The sequence below is a fragment of the Eumetopias jubatus genome, unplaced genomic scaffold, assembly GCF_037043125.1.
Source record: "Eumetopias jubatus isolate StellerSeaLion01/CBP00866 unplaced genomic scaffold, mEumJub1_p1.0 scaffold_8, whole genome shotgun sequence".
In the NCBI taxonomy this organism is placed as follows: Eukaryota; Metazoa; Chordata; class Mammalia; order Carnivora; family Otariidae; genus Eumetopias; species Eumetopias jubatus.
In genome coordinates, this window is record NW_028274814.1 from 91,356,536 (window position 1) to 91,369,308 (window position 12,773).

At 43.1% G+C, this 12,773-nt stretch overlaps 1 protein-coding gene and 1 pseudogene across 1 annotated transcript in view; one reads left to right on the forward strand and one right to left on the reverse strand.

Moving 5' to 3' along the window:
• The window catches only part of RASSF3 (Ras association domain family member 3), a 67,849-nt gene that overhangs the window by 21,411 nt on the left and 33,665 nt on the right, over window positions 1-12,773 (forward strand). The gene's annotated exons all lie outside the window — the stretch shown is intronic.
• On the reverse strand, window positions 3,852-4,370 carry LOC114214860 (putative fatty acid-binding protein 5-like protein 3 pseudogene; annotated as a pseudogene).

Here is a 12,773-nt window from a genome sequence, read left to right on the forward strand (position 1 = left end):
AGATGAAATATACTCTCTTGAGTGTGCCATCATGGCATTTTACTCCCCAGGTTTGGCACCAGTGGATACCTAATAATTAGATATTCTAATGCAGTGTCCAGGGATGGATTTAAAAAACAAAACAAAACACTAAAGTGGTTTTCAGGAAATAGGCTGATTACAATTTATATTTAGCTAAATACTTGTTTGTAAAGCCTTACTTTGGATCTGCCATAAAATACACATATTTCTGTTTTCCTTCCCAAAATGTAGGAGCAAGTAATACTGCTAATCTGTGGAAATGTTAACTAAACAGAAGTTAAGTCTTTATTTTTTAAAGTTTTATTTATTTTCTATTTATATATTTTTAAAAGATTTTATTTACTTATTTGACAGAGACAGTGAGAGAGGGAACACAAGCAGGGGGAGTGGGAGAGGGAGAAGCAGGCTTCCTGCCAAACAGGGAGCCCGATGCGGGGCTGGATCCCAGGACCCTGGGATCATGACCTGAGCTGAAGGCAGACGCTTAACGACTGAGCCACCCAGGCGCCCTTAAGTTTTATTTTTATTTACGTAATCTGTATACCCAGCATGGGGCTCAAAGTCATGACCTGGAAATCAAGAGTCTCCATCTCTTACAACTGAGGCAGCCAGGCATCCCCCCCTCGGGGGTGGGGGGGAAGTAAAATCTTTAGATCCTTTGGAAGTTGCAGCAGTGTGGTGGGTGCTTTAGAATCCGTATAGAGCTATGGGTGGTTCAGGTTCTCCCTTAACCCCCTGCCTCTGTTCTGAACTGCCTGCACTACATGTTGATGTGTGCTGTAGAAGAGTCCTGCTTTTATGGTATCAACATTTATTTTTTCAGAGATTGTATTTATTGAGAGAAAGAGCATGCACACGTGAACGGGGGAAGGGGCAGAGGGAGAGGGAGAGAGAGAATCCCAAGCAAGCTCCGTACTGAGTGCTGAGCCTCATAGGTATACAGTAGTTCACAATACAGTGATTATGTAAAAGTAGTGTGAATGCCTTTATAGCTGACCATCCAACTTTATTTATTTTTAAGATTTTATTTGAGAGACTGTGAGTGGGCGTGCGCGCGCCTGCACATGTATAGGGGGAGGGACAGAGGAAGAGGGAGAGAGAAAATCCCAAGCGGACTCTGCACTGAGTGCCCAGCCAGTCTCAGGGCTCAGTCTCACCACACCGAGATCATGACCTGAGCCGAAACCAAGAGTCGGACACTTGGGGGCACCTGGGTGGCTCAGTTGTTAAGCGTCTGCTTTCGGCTCAGGTCATGATCCCAGGGTCCTGGGATCGAGCCCCATGTCATGTCTGGCTCTCTGCTCCACGGGAAGCCTGCTTCTCCCTCTCCCACTCCCCCTGCTTGTGTTCCCTCTCTCGCTGTGTCTCTCTCTGTCAAATAAATAAATAAAATCTTAAAAAAAAAAAAAAGTCGGACACTTGACCAACTGAGCCACCCAGGTGCCCGTGACTATCCAACTTTAAAAGATAACACTTTGTGGATGTAGTTGAAGCTCCTGGGTCTTCCTGGTCCCATTTTCTCTCCCGTTCCCTATCTCTCCAGTTTTTTTTTTTTAAGATTTTATTTATTTATTTATTAGAAAACGAGAGAGAGAGAGAAACAGCATGAGAAGGGAGAGGGTCAGAGGGAGAAGCAGGCTCCCCGCCGAGCCGGGAGCCTGATGCGGGACTCGATCCCAGGACTTCGGGATCATGACCTGAGCCGAAGGCAGCTGCTTAACCAACTGAGCCACCCAGGCGCCTCCAGTTCTTTTTTTTATCATTGCCATCCATGTATTTAATACTTTTTACTACAGGTGTCAATGTAAATATTAATCATCAATAGTTAGTGTTACTTTACATGTTTTTTTAAAACTTGCGGGTGTGGTGTCATTGCATATTTTCTTCTGTAGTTCGCTTCTATTCAACTTTGTTGAGATTCTTGCTACTCCAGTTCATTCTTTAAGTGCTGAACACTTAAGCGTGTCCATTTTATGTTGATGGACATTTTGTATTTCCTCCCATTTTTCCCTATTACAAATTACATTGTAGTACACTTCTTTTACATGTCTCCTTTCACGTGTGTGTGAGACTTTCTGTAGGTTGTAATCCCAGGAATGGAATTGCTTAGTCATAGAGAAGGGAATGTGTATCTTCATGTTGGTTGGGCAGGTTCTTCAGTTCCATCTTTGAATTGGACAGCTTGAGGATTTATTTATTTTTTTAAAAGATTTTATTTATTTATTTGACAGAGACAATTGAGAGAGGGAACACAAGCAGGGGAGAGTGGGAGAGGGAGAAGCAGGCTTCCCGCTGAGCAGGGAGCCCGATGTGGGACTCGATCCCAGGACCCTGAGACCATGACCTGAGCCGAAGGCAGACGCTTAACGACTAAGCCACCCAGGCGCCCGAGGATTTAATTTTTAACTTGTATGTTAGTATTTTCTTGAAACCATAATGGACCTATGGAAATGTGTGGTTTGGGGAAAATTTGGAATACAGAATAGGTCATATTTATTATGTGTTAGCTTTATAACTTTAGTGATGTGTACAGTTCCATTTAAATGATACGGTTTTATATTTTCACCTCGGATCACAATGAAAGCCTATAAAAAAAGAAATCACTAAACTGTATTTCTTTGGTTATCTGTGCTCACCTGAAGTTACACAGTGTGGCTTGGTTGGGGGGGTGGTTAAACATTTTTATTGAGGTATAATTGACATGTGTTAGTTTCAGGTGTACAACATAATGATTCAGTATCTGTATATGTTCCAAAATGATCATCAAATCACCTTGTTACAGAATTTTTTTTCTTGTCATGAGAACGTAAGGGCTTAAAAGTACCTTAACTGCTAACTCTCTGAGCTCCTTTCAAATATGTGCCACAGTGTTAGTAATTGTGGCCCAGTACTGTACTGAAAATCTCTTCTATCTCAGTCCTCATTCTATCTCAGAGTGATCAAGCCGAATGGAATGAATGAAGAATGGCATAAATCCTGATGGGGATCTTTTTGAAGTCACCTGGCATGCTCCCTTTGGGTGAAAGAGGGTTCTGTTTTCTTAACATGGTCTTCCTCAAGCTGCCTAGGTTTAGTTTGTGGTTTCCAAGAGACTTGTTGGACTGGCTTTAGGCTGATACTAATCAGTTTCTTCATATTTCCTCCACGGCTTTTTTTAAATTAAATTAAATTTTTTTAAGACAAGTTGGTGGGGAGGGACAGGTGGAGAGGGAGAGAGAATCCCAAGCACGGATTCCCAAGCAGGAGCCAGACAAGGGGCTTGATTTCACAACCCTGAGATCATGACCTGAGCTGAAATCAGGAGTTGGACACAAGCGACTGAGCCACCCAGGCGCCCCTTCCCCCATGGCTTTTTTTTTTTTTAAGGTTTTATTTATTTATTTGACAGAGAGAGACAGTGAGAGCAGGAACACAAGCAGGGGGAGTGGGAGAGGGAGAAACAGGCTTCCCGCTGAGCAGGGAGCCCAATGTGGGACTCGATCCCAGGACCCTGGGACCATGACCTGAGCCGAAGGCAGACGCTTAACGACTGAGCCACCCAGGCGCCCTCCCCCATGGCTTTTTAAAGAACTTCTGTATAGCGCTCTTTTCAGTCAGATCCAAAAACCATTTGCTATTATGGTTTAGTTGTTTCTGTTTCCTTCTGGCAGGACTCAGTAAGAGAACTACTTCTCATGGACCTTGGCTACAAGTTTTGCCATGTGTCATGTCCTTAGTGGAAGTAGGAGGAAGATAAGCAGGTAAGACAGGAACAGTGTCGTCTGTCTCTCTGACAGATAAATTCTTTAAAAAAGTTTTTTTTCTTTTTTTTGCGCATAGCACACATTTACTAACCAAAGGAATGATCCTAATTAAATCAACACTTTGAAATAGATGCATGTAAAATGTTTGTGATAAAGATAATTGAACACAGTAATGAAAAAAAAAAGCAGTATGGAGATTTGCTCATTGAACTGAGCTTGTTCATCCTCACAGCTAATTCCTGTCCACAATGAGGATGGAATTTTTGCTCTACTTTTTCATAGACCCGAGTACAGGTGACATTATTCATGACACATTCCACCACTAACTTCCCATTTTCCAATTTTCTTGTGATTGTGCTTTCCTTCCCATCCCATTCCTGATGTTGATCCAACGCGCCGTCTGTTAAGGTGCAGACTTGAGTTTTTCTGCCATCAGCTGTAGTTTCTTCAAACTTCTCTCCAAGGTTACACGACAGCTGTGTTGTTTTTGAAGTGCTCTCAGTTTTTATGGTGAGGTTTTTGCCGTCAGAAGAGATGGTACAATCTGGTTTGGCCATTGCACCCACTTTTCGCAGAGCCATTCCCACTCCTACCTCCTCCATGTATTCGTCAAAGCCTTTGCTTTCCACTAAGCGCCATCTTCTACCAGCTGCTGAGTGGTGGCCATGGTGGGCGCGGCCGGCGGGCCTAGCGAGCAGAGCAGAGTGGGGCGTCGGAGTGTGGCTTCCCGCCGGCGCCCGTGGCTGCTTTATCTAAAAAAATTTCTTTATGTTTATCTACAACATGACTTGATATCCACAGTGAACTGATTATTACAGTCAAGCTAATTAACATGTCATTTCCTCATGACCATTCTTTTTGTAATGAGAGCAACCTGAAATCTGTTGTAGCATATTTCCTGTTTAGTACGATATTAACTATAGTTATGCCTGTACATTCGCTCTCTAGACTTAACTCATTCTACAGAACTGAAACTTTGTACCCTTTGACCAACAAACATTAGCTTGTTAAAGTATTCAATACACAGATATTTACAAAAATTTTTAACTGGAAAAGATTTTTAAAACTGCATGTATAGTTTAAATACAAGAATAGAAAAACCCCCCAAAGGATTTATCTCTTTGGGTGATAGGATAATCTCATTTGACTTCTGTTTTTTTTTTCTCCTGTAATTGTCATTTTTCTTTAGTAATAGAAAAAAATTTGCATATGATTTTATTCTGGTGTCTGTGGGTAAAAACACCCAGAGGTTCCTGGCAGGTTAATCCTAAAAAGGACAATTTGATTTTTCACTTTATCTTAGAGTTTCATTTGTTCCCCTTGATTGACTAATTATTTAAATAAAGTTAAGATTCACTGTGGCATGCATACAGTTGTGTCCAAAATACTCTTTTTTACAGTGGCAATTTCCTAAGGGTATCCTTCAAATTGCATATATTTGTTAATCTTATTGTGGTATTTTGTTTTTCTTAACTGTAGTTTCCTGTTCTTTGGATTTTTTGCATGTCGACGTTACTGAAAATAAATATTTTGCTTTGCAGGGTTAGTAAGTCAGACAGAGTGGTGTTGCTAATTCAAGGAAATAGCCTAAGCCATCATCAGTTAAAATTGCATAAAAAGCCAGGTGTACCTTGATTAGAGGTTTTTTTTTATGTTAATCACCATACATTACATCATTAGTTTTTGGGATTAGAGGTTCTAAGGTAGAAAGCCAGGAATATTCTATTTTTTTAAATTTTATTTTTGAGAGAGAGAATGAGAGGGGGTTGGGTGAGAGGGAGAAGCAGACTCCCCGCTGAGCAGGGAGCCTGACGCGGGACTCGATCCCGGGACTCCAGGATCATGACCTGAGCCGAAGGCAGTCACTTAACCGACTAAGCCACCCAGGTGCCCCAAGCCAGGAAAATTCTAAATTCCTGGTGCCCGTACTGTTAAAACTGTTCCTGCAGTGAAGGTTGGGAGAGCGAAAGAGTCCATGGGTGGGTTAGGAAGGAGTGAGGGCCAGCAAACCACACCTGCGGTGCCCACAGCGGGAGCTTACGCTTCTCAGCAGTGTTGTGTGTTCTCTTAGCAAATGGTTTAAGTAAGCCCACCTCAGGTATATATGCCATATTGATCCCGATGACCTTCGGTGCACCTCGGCGTGCCCGGAGGTGTGTATGGACCCCCTGGTATGAGAAGCACGGCCTAGACAGCTTGGGTTTTTTCTTAAGGAATCAGGTGGGAATTGTTGATGGTTTGCATGCTTTGAGGGAGCTTCTAGGTTTATTCTACTAATATCAAATGCCTGGTGGGCTGAGAATTTTTGAGGATTGGGCTGAAAGAGATTGAAGGAAGTGGACATGGACAGAGAATTATGGCAAACCCATAAAGTGATGAGTATGTGCTATATGGACCAGTCGGTACTGTATTAAGTGCTTTATTACATTACCTCAGTTGATTATCATCCCAGAAATCCTGTGAGATAGGCCTTGTTGTCCGCTTTCATTTACAGGACAGTACACTACAGATGAAGTTAGCCTTTCTTTAAACATTTTTTTCATTTTGAAAGTTTTTATGTGCTTTAGGTATAGGTTTTATTAAGTGAAATCTCTTAACAAAAAAAGGAAAAAATACTTTGTTCCTGAGGTTAAGAATGGAGCATATTTTATCTTCAGACACAGAATCTTCATCTTTATTTATGTAGATATTTGAATTTTGAAAATTGAGGTATAACTAGAATAAGTAAAATGTGGAAATCTTAATTGCATAGCTTAATGAGGTTCTCTTCCTCACACTTTCTCTCCCTGCCCCCGCTCATTTCTGTACCCCAAAAGGTTCTTTTGTGTCCATGCCCCCCCCCCCTTTTTGCAAGTATATGTGCTGCTGAAGCGAGCACTTTTGTGTCCGTTCCTAATAAGTAATCTTTTCACCTTTCGGCTTGAACCACTATTCTGATTTTGGTTACTATAAATGAACTTTGCTTCGTCTTGAACTTCATATAGATGAAATAGTACGTACTCTTTCTGCAGCTGGCATCTTTTGCCCAATGTAATGTCCTATGGTTCAGCCACATGTGATTTATTCATCAAACATAAACGAAGCCCATATTTGTTTTATTCACAGGGTTAATTGTTTTTTGGTCCTTCTAGGAGTATGAAACAGAGTAAGTGGGAAATAAGTACAGATTTCAAGAGTGCTGTATGAGGTACCCAGAGAAATGCATATGGCTGGCCATGATCTAGAAAGTGCAGAGGAAAAGTCTTGATACGCTGGTACCAGGCTTTGTGTAGAAGATGGAATGAGACCGGCACTTTGAAAAGTGGCTGGACCTCAGACACGTGGGTGGCAGAGGTTGGGTAGGGGTGGGGTGGAGTCTGTGCTCCCAACAGATACTTGTGTTTGACGCATGCGCGAGATGGATGGCGGGCATAAACTTGGCGCCCAGACCTGGACCAGGTCAAGGCGGTGCTTTCTTGAATGTGTGGCCATGAAGCCTTTGAGATATTTACCACTTCGGAAAGATTCATCGGGCAGTGGTACGGCATTGCAGGGATGTCGGCTGTGTAGCGCTCAGGGTCAGGAGGAAGATGTGGGCTGGAGAAAACACAAAACTGGTTGTAGCTGTGAGAGTGGACCAAGGCTCCTGGCTAGAGCTCTGGAGTAGTGGGGTTCACCAAGGGTGGGTGTCAGGATTGCTCGTAAGACTCCTGGAAGTGTAGTGGGTGGGCCCGCCTAGGAGCTTTGATCGGTGCTTCGGGGGTCACGGCAGCTGCTTGGATTTTTGAAAAGCCGCTGTTTATTCTAATGTGCTTTCCCTCCCATGCTGCAGGGGGCAGTCAGTGAGGGAAGTGGGTCTTGGGCTCCCCTCTAGGACACACTCCCATCCCACTGGCCGGAGAGTCAGAAGACAGAAATCTTGCTATCTGGGTAGGCAAGAGAGCAGTGTTCAGTGTGTCCCAAGGGACTGTTTCCAAAGTGGTCATGGCGTCCCTGCTTAAACACTGCCCGAACAGGCAGCTTGCCAGCTTCCCAGGCAGCCGTTTTGGGACCAGTTTGAAGATCAGCAAAAGCTTTTCGATGGAATAAGTCAAACCGTCTCCGTGTATAGCTGTCGCAGAGTGGGCCTTGCAAGGAGCCCAGGCTAGTCCACCCTACATGTGATACTCATGGTTATGACGACGGTTTTCACAACTGCCCTACATGTGATACTCATGGTTATGACGACGGTTTTCACAACTGCCCAGTTTCTTTTTCCCGTGCTCCCCAAGGCTTACTACTCTGTGTAGCTTTTGTTGTGATCCTCTTTAAGATGTTCCTCTTTCCACTATTGCTCTTCAAATAAGACATTCCCCAAATTAGGCATTTTGACCAGCGCTAAATAGGGAGGGACCATTTATTCCTCTCTCGTTATATAGATAAGATACTTAAGCATTTTTTGAGGTGGAGTGGAGGGATCACAAGTGTAGACCTTATATATACCTTTAATTCATCTTGGATTCATTCTCTTCTTTGAGCCGATGGATCTTAACTTTTGTCTGGCCCACCCTCGCTGATCCTCTGCAAGCAGAAGAGGAAGCAGAGCCTCAGAGCCCTGCTGAGGTTGCCTTGCCTTGATGTCCCCATCTCATGACTCCCGTAATGTGTTCAGTTCTAATCTGACAGATAAGACCAAATTCGAATATATTTTTTAAAGATTTTATTTATTTGAGAAAGAGCGAGTGAGAGAGCACAAGCAGGGGGAGGAGCAGAGGGAGAGGGAGAAGCAGACTCCCCACAGAGCAGAGCTCAGTGTGGGGCTCGATCCCAGGACCCTGAGATCATAACCTGAGCCGAAGGCAGATGCTTAGTTGACTGAGCCACCCAGGCGCCCCTCAAATATTTAATCAATACTTCACTCATGAATTGTCCTCGGTTGCCAAAATAAAATTGCCTTTGCACTCTAGGAGATGTTTACTAGGAAAGCAGTTTTAAGGGGTCTTGCCTTTTCCTGAAACTTAAAGAAGCAGTTGTACTAAACTTGCACCAAAGTTTTGGATGTTTCCTATTGATTCTTACACATATTTGCTTACAGTGTATCACACTCATTGGAAAGTCCCTGCCCTGAATATTTACTTGAGTCACACTGTCCTATAAATTATATGACCTGGGCATGTAAGGTTTTATGGCTGGATTTTTGCCCCCCCTTTTTATTTTTTATGGATTTACCCCCCCTTTTCTTAAAGATTTTTTATTTACTTATTTGACACACACACAGAGAGAGAGCATAAGCAGGGGGAGCTACGGAGGGAGAGGGAGAAGCAGGCTCCCCACTGAGCCAGGAGCCCAATGTGGGGCTCGATTCCAGGACCCTGGGATCATGGCCTGAGCCGAAGGCAGATGCTTAACCATCTGAGCGACCCAGGTGCCCCAAAATATTATTTTAAGCTGTCCTTTAATGTTTACTTGTGGACTTGATGATTGTTATGTATAAATTGTCAAACCTTTTTTTCTTTTTTTTAAGATTTTGGTTTTAAGTAATCTCTACACCCAATGTGGGGCTTGAACGCATAACCCTGAGCCAAGAGTCGCGTGTACCACCTACTGACCCAGCCAGAGGTCCCCAAGCATTCTTTCTGAATTATTTGGAAGTGCTAAGGCAGCACCTTGAAATTTATAACACACTAGTTGGTGGTTAGGTATTAGATTATCCTGCTTTTCAGTGTATCAGCAATTGCCTTTTTGCATAGGGCTGAAGAGGGGTGGTATCAGAGCTACAGATTAAAGAGCTGAGGTGCTAATGGCAAAATAAACATTGTAATCCTAAGGTTTCTTGAATAATGTAATTTTCCAAATAGACGACATATTTTTGTTTTGCTTTGTAAAACCAGGTCTGTGACTTCTTTAAAGGCATTGTTTTTAAACTTTCTCTATCTTTCAGTGTATGCCATAAGCAGAGTGCTTGCTTCGTGGCAGGTCTGTTTTTTTTTTTTTTTTTTAAACATACTCTAGGACCACGACTTTACAGGCATTATGTCTGTTTTTTTTTTTTTTTTTTAGAAGAAACACATTAATTTATTTGCCCAGCCAGTGCTTGCACAGACCTCAGATTTGGGGACTTCTTTTCATTTAGGGTTGTCTTTTGCTCCCTTCTAACTTTAGGAGAGTTCCTTTGAATATGTGATGGGATTATGTCAGGTTCAGTAATCACATACTTCCTATCTAATGGCTTAGTCCTTGGAAGACTGTTTCAGTATATAATTTTCAGCGTAATTCTTTCTAAAGTTTTGGTATCTTCAGTAACCAGTCAGTAGCATATCTATGGAACGATGTCTGAGGATGATGACCGTGGATTCCCAACTCAGGGTTGCTCTCAAGGATCACCAAGTTGGGGGCGCCTGGGTGGCTCAGTCATTAAGTGTCTGCCTTCGGCTCAGGTCATGATCCCAGGGCCCTGGGATCGAGCCCCGCATCGGGCTCCCTGCTCGGCAGGAAGCCTGCTTCTCCCTCTCTCACTCCTCCTGCTTGTGTTCCCTCTCTCGCTGTGTCTCTCTTTGTCAAATAAATAAAATCTTTAAAAAAAAAAAAAGATCACCAAGTTGGTAGAGAGCAATTGTTAGTGGCGCTCCTCTGGATCAAGAGCAAATTCCTTTTGGAAAAGGGTATTATTGCTCTAGTATCAGATTTGCCAGTTCTCCCTCTGTTTTCTCCATTCTAACTCCCACTAAAATCAATTTAGTAGCGCTGGGAGGAGTAATTTCTACCTTGGCACAATAATCTGGCCACTAGTCTAATATATATATATATATATATATATATATATATATATACACACACACACACACATGCACACACACACATATACACACACACTTACATATATACACACACACACTCTTAAGATTTTATTTTTCGACAGAGAGACACAGCAAGAGAGGGAACACAAGCAGGGGGAGTGGGAGAGGGAGAAGCAGGCTTCCCGCTGAGCAGGGAGCCCAATGTGGGGCTCGATCCCAGGACCCTGGGATCATGACCTGAGCTGAAGGCAGACGCTTAACGACTGAGCCACCCAGGCGCCCCCCAAGATTTTATTTTAAAGTAATCTCTACACCCAGTGTGGGGCTTGAACCCACAACCCTGAGATCAAGAGTCACAAGCTCCACTGATGGAGCCAGCCAGGTGCTCCTGGAATGTGAGACTATTAATTAGATATAAACTTAGAGGTAGCATAATGGGAACGAGTAGGCTCCAGGTACTAATGGGGACAGAGTTTCTTTCTGGGTCTGAGAATACTGTGAACTTAGATCTTGGGGACGTTTGTATACATTGTGAGTATACTAAAACCACTGACTTGTATGCCTCACAAGGGTGAATTTTATGGTATGTGAGTTATATCTAAGTGTGTAAAAAAGATCCTATTAATGGATTTTTAGTGCAAAGAAGATTCCAGAATTGCTTGTGATTTCCTGCCTTCCTTTTCCATTCTCCAGATCTCCCAAAGTAGTTGAAATAAAGATAAAGAACATTAAACACTCTTATCTTCTGGTGGTGGGGAAATGCTGAGTGGCCCTGAATTTGTGCAGTGAAAGTTGTTTACATAAGCCTGCGTCTGTAAGCCCAGAGATAAGAAAAATCAGGCTGAAGGCTCATTCAGGCAAAAAAGTGATCAGAGAATCACGCAAACATGTCTGATGGAAAATCTGGGATTTCCTGATATTGGTCCTTTAGTTATGGACCATTCCAGGCTGTCAACAAAGTAGTTGTCTAAAGTAAAATTCTGACACACGCTACAATGTGGATGAACCTTAAAGACATTAAGCTCAGTCACAAAAAGACAAATGTAGTATTCCATTTAGGAGAGCTACCTAGAGTAGTCCGATTCATAGAGCTAAAGTAGAATGGTGGTTGTCAGAGGCTGAGGGAGAGGAAAATGGGGAGATGTTGTTGAACAGATAGAGAGTTTCAGTCAGGGAAGGTGAAAACGTTCTGGAGATGGATGTTGGGGATGGTTGCACAACCGTGTGAATTGTACTTAATGCCGCTGAACTATACACTTGAAAATAGGTAAAATGTGGGGAGCCTGGCTGGTTCAGTCAGTAGAGCGTGTGACTCTTGATCTCAGCGTCATGAGTTCAAGCTCCATGTTGGGTGTAGAACTTACTTAAAAAAAAAAAAAATACACACACACACACACACACACACACACATATATAACAGGGGCACCTGGGTGGCACAGCTGGTTCAGCATCCGACTTAGTTTTGGCTTAGGTCATGATTGTAGGGTTGTGAGACTGAGCCCTGAGTTAGGCTCCACACACCGCACAGAATCTGCTTGAGAGTCTCTCCTCTTCTCCCTCTGCCCCTCCCGTTCATGCTCTCTCTCTCTCTCTCAAATAAATAAATAAATCTTTAAAAAAACCTATTAAAAATGGGTAAAATGTTAAATTCTATGTTGTCTGTATTTAAACACAAAAAAGAACTCCATTAAGAGTAAAATCACTGGAGGGGCCTCTGGGTGGCCCAGTTGGTTGAGCCTCCATCTTTTGATCTCGGCTCAGGTTTTGATCTCAGGGTTGTGAGTTCAAGCCTGGTGTCAGACTCCACACTGGGCATAGAACCTACTTAAAAAAAAAATAAAATCACTCTAAGGGGGTGGGACACAGGGGTCTGGGTTCTTTACCAGACTGCGCACTAGTTTCAGTGGCTTAGTTTCTGCTACTGTCCTGAGTGTCTGAGGAACAAACCAGATGCTCAGTGAGGTCTCCAACTGCTGTACCTTCCTTCTCATCCTTCCACCTGTCCTTCGTGGAGCACCTCCTGTGTCCCAGAAATTGAGCTCTGCACTGGAGAAAGATGAAAGTGTGCCCCAAGGCGTTGAAAATCCTGAGGGAGGTTGGGAGAGATGCGTTTGCTTTTTAAAAGTGTCATATTGCATAGTGCTCATCTGTGGTGTAGTGAGTGTGGGTGGCACTATTTAGGTAGTGTTTGGGGGAGGGGTGTGACCGTGAAATGTCTGGAAACCGAATTTAAAGTACTAAAATCAATACATGG